Genomic DNA, 7190 nt, shown 5'->3' with positions numbered 1-7190 from the left:
TTGTTGAAGATCCTGGTGAAGATCCCAGCCAGCTGTTCTGCACAATCCCTCAATATTCGACCTGGCACACCATCAGGACCCGCCGCCTTCCTCGGGTTAACAGCCTGCAGCATGCGCCTCACCTCGTGCTCTTCCAGGGTGAGGGTGGTGCTGCTATGGGTGGCGTGTTGCTGCTGTGGCTCCAATACCTCCGGTACCCTGGTCTCAAAGCGGGCGAAGAAGATATTCAGCTCCTCTGCCAGCTCCAGGTCACCGTCCGCAGCTCCGAGATTGATCTTATAGTTGGTTAGGTGCTGGATGCCTTGCCACACCTGCCGGCTGGTATTACTCTTCAGATGGTCCTCAATCCTCCTCCTATAGTCCCCCTTTGCCTCTCTGATGCCTCTCTTCAGGTTGGATCGGGCTGTGGTGTAGTAATCCCTGTTGCCAGACCTGAACGCAATGTTCCTCTCCTTCAGCAGCTGCCTGACCTCCCGGGTCATCCAGGGCTTTTGGTTGGGATAAGCCCGGATCCGTTTGACTGCTGTAACAGTGTCTATGCAGTGTTTTATATAGCAGAGGACACCGTCTGTGAACATTTCCAAGTCCTGATGTTCAAAGATATCCCAGTTAGTCCTGTCAAAACAGTCCTGCAGCTGCTGAGAGGCACCCTCTGGCCATATGGTAATATTCTTTGTGATGGTAAGAGCAGTTTTCTTGAGGGGGGCATATGCAGGGATTAGAAACAGTGACAAGTGGTCAGACTGACCCAGATGTGGCAAAGGTCTGGCCCTGTAGCCCATTTTGATGTTGGAATAAACTTTGTCCAGAATCTTGTCACCCCTAGTGGCACACTTGACGTGCTGGTGGAATTTGGGGATTGCTCTTTTTAAGTCTGCGTGATTGAAGTCCCCTGCTACGATATGTACAGCGTCAGGGTAGGTGCTCTGTTTATTATTGATGTTTGTATGCAGGAGTGCGATCGCCGAGTTAGCATTAGCATCTGGTGGTATGTAAACAGCTGTTATTATGACAACGGTGAACTCCCTAGGTAGGTAGATGGGCCTGCATTTAACAGTCAGATATTCAATGTCCGGTGAACAGTGACGGTCTATTATCACTGTGTTGGTACACCAGCTGTTGTTCACATACATACAGAGCCCCTCTCCTTTGCGCTTACCGGAGTCCACTGTTCGGTCATGTCGCTGTGTGGTATAGCCTGCTAGCTCAATAGCAGAGTCTGGAATGGATTGATGTAGCCAGGATTCAGTGATAAGAAGGATGCATGAGTCTGTGATGAAGTTATTCGCTGCTATTTGCAACCTCAATTCGTCCAACTTGTTTGCGAGGGATCTGGCATTTGTGATGAATAGGCTGGGGAGCGGTGGTTTGAGTGGCTGCCTCCGTAGCCTGGCTAGCGCGCCGGCCCTGCAGCCTCGTCTCTCTCGACGCCGCCTGCGCCTCCACCCCGAAGGGATAACAATCCATGGGGAGCCCGGACTCCTCGCTATTTCCACCGGTATCTTGTGTAAGCGGACAAATTTGCTAGTCACGCTCTCACGGTAACTTACTCCAATCTTGAGGAGATCATGTCGGCTATAGATGTTATTCGCTTGGCTGGTAGAACACAAAAACAAACATAAGGCGTACAAAATTATCCAAACATAGCATCGATCGGTAGAACACTGAGCTGCTGCAACTACGTGCGCCGCCATCATTATGGATTAATTAATTAAGATTATTTGGATCGTCTATCCTCAGAGGAAAAACGAAGATATGAATTTTGGGGACTTGTGATCCATCCCCAGCAGCTTCATCCCTGAATGTGACGATGTTTCTCCTGGAGCTCCACTTTGGTGACTTCTAGGTGTATCTTGTAGAGAATCACTAACCTTATACTGCTGCCAGGATAGAAGCTTTCAAAGTACAGACAGCTACATGTATTTTTGATCTGGATGGGTAAATAACGCTGCCGTGTGAGAGGTGAAGAGCAAGATGTTTTTTATCGTTAAAGCAAAGGTAAACAGTAGATAGCTATCTTATCTATGTTTTTTAATACTTGGGCGGTGTAGGGCCACAAAAGTTCCTGAAGTATTAATGATCATAATAATGTTGTGTCATGAGAGTAAAGTTGACTTTCCCAGTGTCAGGGAAATCATTCCTACAATTTAAATGAGACACCCCTGAAAGCTGGGGTTGCTGTGGAGAAGCAATCGGTGCAATTTAGCCTGCAAGGCAGCAATAGGAGAGGTATGTTCACATGTTGGTGCCATACTCTACGCCCATCTGACAGCTACCAAAAAAAACTTTGATTTGTGCATCCTATAGCACAGAGAAACGAAGATGTTGAAGGGATGGCTGGAGGACAAAGGACTACAGTGCTGTTTTGGCCTGCCCGATGCCTGTGGCTCTGATATCACATGAAAACTGTGGTAGGTGACAGTCTCTTCAAACTCCATTACACATGGTGTGTGTGTGTCTATGTGTTACATGGCTCCTGATAGCAGTGATAATTGGACAGTGTGGTACTTATAATAAGATTCAATGCCAGGAACACCACTGGGGACCGCTGTACTGGATTACACCACGGAAGGATGTAGGGCAGGACAGTAGGGACTGTACTTTGATTATGAGCCACCAGAATAGGTATATATATATAAATATATATGTGTGTGTGTGTGTGTGTGTGTGTGTGCTTTTGTGTGATCGACTGAATGTAGAGCATGTGTGTTTTCCTTGTTCTCTCTTTTGTCTGTCTGTGACACCTCTGTGAGTGTGTGTGAGAGAGCAAAATAAAGCACAAGGTCAGAACAGAAGTAGCAGTACTGCATTCCTCAGGTGTGTCCTGCTGGAGAGGACAACACCCAGTAAAATCCCAGAACAGCTTGTCCTGAAAAGTATTGCTCCCCCTGCCTAATGCACATCTCCACATCATCATGCATGTCTTCCAGTCTCCAGGGAGATGCCATTAACACGTGCTATTATCACAGGCCACTGTTGGAGTGTTTAAAAGTTTGGAGTGGGATGATTTTCGATGCTTTGCCTTTATCCTCTTTTGGTTTTTAATCATCATCAGTCACTCAGTTGTGTTGTTGTCTGTATATGGCTTGGATTGTTTACACGTCTTTGTGGTTGCTATTGTTGGTGTGTGTGAAGAATGGTGTGAGGATGAACTTTGCATTCAGTTTCTGAAGAGTTTCGGGCACGCTCCTGCTGTCCGGCATCATCAGCAGCAGCAGAGTGAGTTTTGCAGAGCATGTCTGTAAAGCGTACTTGTTAAACAAAGAAATGTCGTGCTGCGCTAGAGCTTTGAGGTGCTTGAAGGTGGCTGCTGGATACACTTCAACTCTGTATGTTTCATTCAGACATAGTCAACAGAACTCTTTTGTAACGGTGCGGGCGAGCTGCTGGTAAATTTCCACTGAGTTCCAAGTTCTCCGGTGTCCGCACCTGAGACTCTTAGCAACTCACCTGTCCAGCTCACCTGAAGCTAATCTGGGGCTAATCTACTGTAGTGATGTGTCGGTCGCGAACGAAATGGCTCTTAGTGTCACGGACCCGGCTCTGGGGACTCGGGGAACAGAGCAGGAGGGAGAGAGGGAGAAAGAGAGTGAGGGACAACAACGTCACATTAGAAAGGTATAGTAATCATCCACAACTATTTTCAGCTGCAGATGATAAAGGATTCAGAAAGTTTATTCATGCAGGCCCATATGACAGAGAATATGCATCTTCTTTTAGTTTTCATATTTTTATTTATATTTAATTGTGTTGTGGTTTGCAGCGTTTTGTGTTGTTTCATTTTAAATTTGTTTAAAAGGAAAAAGCTAAAAATTTAAATAGTTAAAAGTTGAACTGTGAATAGTTGGTTTTTGTATTATATCATTTATTTATTGCATTTTATGTGGAGTGAATAAATAAAAGTATATTTACGGTGGTCCCCAGAGACAAAGCACGTACAAACTCCAAAACACGTACAAACCCCGAAGCACGTAAAAACTCCAAAACACGTACAAACTCAGACGCACATACAAAACACAACAGAAGTGCTCCAGGATGCTAGGCCCAGTGTTGAGCTTTTGTTACCTAGTGGCTACACAAGCCAGGAAGTACCAACGACCAGATTTGGTGTGTGGTAGTAACAGGTAAATGAACATTTTTTTTAAATTATTTGAATATATATTACAGCTTTCCCTGCTTCCTATAGAACAGATGCTGAAGTTCCGGGAGTGTCATTATAGCCTAAATATAGAGTCCATTCTTTTTTAAAATATTTAATAAAGTCTTCATCTTTAAGCAGTGATGTATTAAATCTCCACTTTTTACTTGGCGTAGTATTATTCTTGTGCATTAGTGTTAAAGATACAGGAGCATGATCGCTGACAGCTATCCGGTCGTTAAGTCTGACGTCACTAGCCTAAACTGGGCCTAAACTCCGCTGCAGGTCCATATATCAAACGATCACTATGGCAATACTGAGAGTTGAAAAACTGTCTAAAGTCTTTCATCTTTAATAAAATGATCAGGGTTTGAAGGATATAAAAAAACAACAACAGCAATAGAATAATATTAAACACAAAGTGAACCCGTCTTCCTTCATTAAATAGGTTCTTTTAGATGTTAAGGAGGAATTGACTTAACCAGGCTGGCGGAGAATGAAGACAACCGGACACCTGCTGCAGATGGGGAATCAGTGAACTTTTATTGAGACAGAGACAACCTCTCAACACAGCTCACATCAGGAGATTCCCAAGATTTGCTGTGAGAATGGGTATATATTCTCTAAAACTTACAGGAGGGGGTTGTGAGGAAAGTGCTGCATTAGCAGAAAAACAACTCCATAAAAGGAAATCGGCCTTGGGTGTTCTAGTCTCTTCGCTTGCAGATATCTTGCACCTGCAGGATGAGGCGATCGCTTCTTATCGCTCTCAAGGCCAAAGTCGTGAGCACATTTTTATTACACAGTTGCACAGTAACTTTAAAGCTGAACAATATTTAAAGCTGAATAATGTTTGATCAGATTATATTTTCTTCAGGTTCTGCTCTACCAGGTGTAACAATTGAGTTTAACATCCAGGAATCCATGAAAACGGAATTTATGACATTTAACGGAGTTAGAAGTTAGCAGGAAGTTAGCTCGCTAGCTTCTATCTAAATACAACATAGCATGTCCTGACTGCGGGGTTTTGGAAACAAATCGGGGCGATCGTGGCTCAAAAGTTGGGAGGTTGCCTTGTAATCGGAAGGTTGCCGGTTCAAGCCCCGGCTCCGACAGTCTCGGTCGTTGTGTCCTTGGGCAAGACACTTCACCCGTTGCCTACTGGTGGTGGTCAGAGGGCCCGGTGGCGCCAGTGTCCGGCAGCCTCGCCCCCACGTATAAGATTAAAAACAAACAAAAGACCAAGGATAAACAAGGATTAGATCTACCTAACTTTCAGCACTACTTCTTAGCCAACAGGGCTTCAATTTATCTCAGGATGGCTAAAACATACCTTCTTAGATGAACCTTGGCTAGATGTAGAACAAGCACTTTGCAATAATCTAGAGATTTCAGATCTACCATTTATCAGCTCAAACATCCAACGACACGAATGCTTCAAAAGCATCAGCATCAGCTCTGCTCTGAAAGCATGGTGGGAGTCTTCATTAATCCCATGCAAACGTACACCTATTTGGAACAACCCTGACATATTACAAAACAATAATATGATAAACTTTCCAGATTGGAGTGGTCAAGGAATCAAATATTTAGAACATATACTAGAAGGAACAGAATTTATTTCATTTGACAGACTAGTTACACAATATAAGAATATCAACAAATTAAATCCATAGTAAAGAAGAAATTTAAACCAGCTCAAGTTGAACTACCAAACACCATCAAGTGTGGTACAATTTCTTACTCTTAAAACCCCAAAATTACTTTCCAAAATTTACAGAATGCTTTCTAAAATGGATGAATCAATATCACTTCCTATTGCAAAATGGGAAGCGGATTTATCAGTTAACTTAGACCTAAACTTCTGGTCTCAGATTTGCTTGAAAAGCCTTTCATTTAATTAGAAATCCCAGTCTTCAATTAATTCAATACAAAATATTACATAGAGTGCACTATACAGGTCATCGGATGTTCAAGAGCTTTACGTCTACCAACAACTGCTCACACTGCCAAACCAATTCACCGGACAATTATATCCACGCTCTTTGGTTCTGTCCACCAGTTCAGAAGTTTTGGTGCGAGATATGTGAAGACTTATCGAAGTGTCTGAAATGTAACATTCCAACTTCCCCTTTAGTGTGTTTGTTGGGCAGCTTAGATAATTTCACTTCAGAAAAGAATATCGCCCATATGGTTTTCACTGCCCTATGCATAGCCAAGAAAACAGTCCTCATGAACTGGAAAAATAAAAATAATCTTAATTCTAACCAATATAGAAATTATCTATTAGATTACATTAGTCTTGATACAGCCTCTGCCACCACATCAGATCAATTGCTCTGGGCTCCTTTGATCAGCTCCACCCGTAGGCACCCCCCTTGCAGAGTATGGGGGTGCCTACTGGGGTCAGCGGGGGAGCTGGCCCCAGGGAGGGGTCACTTGCCCCTCCCTTCCTTCCCTCCCCATCTCCAGCTGCCCCCCTCTTCCCGCTCCACCACAATCACCCACACATGCAGGGCCTTGGGGTAAAGGTGTGTCACCAGGGTGCAGAGGAGGCTACCCCCCCCCGTCCCCTTCTGGCTGCCTCTGCCTCAATTTTATCCCACAACTTAGACATTCACATTACTCACACTCTCATTACACATACATATAGGACCTTGGGGGTGGGCATGCCACACGGAATCCAAAGTACCATCAGGGTGTACAACCTCACCCCTGACGTCGTTGCCCACCTCTCAATTTTAAATACACGTAGACATTGAGGGCTAGCAGGAGGGGCTATGCGCTTACCTGCTGCTCTCTGGCAGGTAGCTCCATGCCCTCCTGGGTTTTAAATGCACCTTAGAACACACATGTATCAACACTACATATGAGCGGGCGGAGGGAGGTTTGGAGTCTTCACTCACCCCCATTCTCTGCGACCTGCTGGAGCGGGGGGGCTAGGAGGAGGAGTTGGCCGTCCGATTGGGGTCTGGAATGTGAGGCCTCCCTGCTGCTGCAGAGTCGGGGCGGTCTGCTTCTCTCCACCGCAGGGAGAGAAGTAGGTAACACT

This window comes from Astatotilapia calliptera, chromosome 17, assembly GCF_964374335.1.
Source record: "Astatotilapia calliptera chromosome 17, fAstCal68.1, whole genome shotgun sequence".
Classification (NCBI taxonomy): Eukaryota; Metazoa; Chordata; class Actinopteri; order Cichliformes; family Cichlidae; genus Astatotilapia; species Astatotilapia calliptera.
This window is presented reverse-complemented; position numbering follows the sequence as displayed.